Here is a 590-nt window from a genome sequence, read left to right on the forward strand (position 1 = left end):
TCGAACGAATCGAGCGATTATCCGAGATTTCCGTGATCGAAGATTAATATCGAGAACATTGCGTTCGTTCTTTGTATCGAATCGTTTATTCGATCGAGAATGATCTATGAACGTAAAACGTTTGTAAAATTAAATAATTCTAAAATTAATTCCTAATTTAAAATCTATCGTTAAAATGTACAAATAATAATAAGAACTTACACACACAACATTTGCATCCACCTTAAATGATGAGCCATGAAAAGTTTCTTCGAATAACTTTTTAAACTTATATTGAAAACTTATATTTTAATTATAGAGGATGAGGGAGAAATTGAAACTTCGTTCAAAATGTTCCTGAAAGGCCCGATATAAGTTAATTATACGAAATTCGTTTCTACAAGTATCGCGATTCTTTTTCTTTTTTCTTTTTTTTTTTTTTTTTGCAAAGGTACCTGAAAGCTAGTAGAAAAGTTCGTGGAATAATCAGTCCACAGTTCGTGCACACTTCACGCGCTTCGCTTCTTAGGAATGCTTCTTCCGACCAAGTCGACGTCGAGTCGACTCGCGTGAAAAAAAAAAAAAAAAAAAAAAAAAAAAAAAAAAAAAAA

The sequence above is a fragment of the Apis dorsata genome, unplaced genomic scaffold, assembly GCF_000469605.1.
Source record: "Apis dorsata unplaced genomic scaffold, Apis dorsata 1.3 scaffold_667, whole genome shotgun sequence".
In the NCBI taxonomy this organism is placed as follows: domain Eukaryota; kingdom Metazoa; phylum Arthropoda; class Insecta; order Hymenoptera; family Apidae; genus Apis; species Apis dorsata.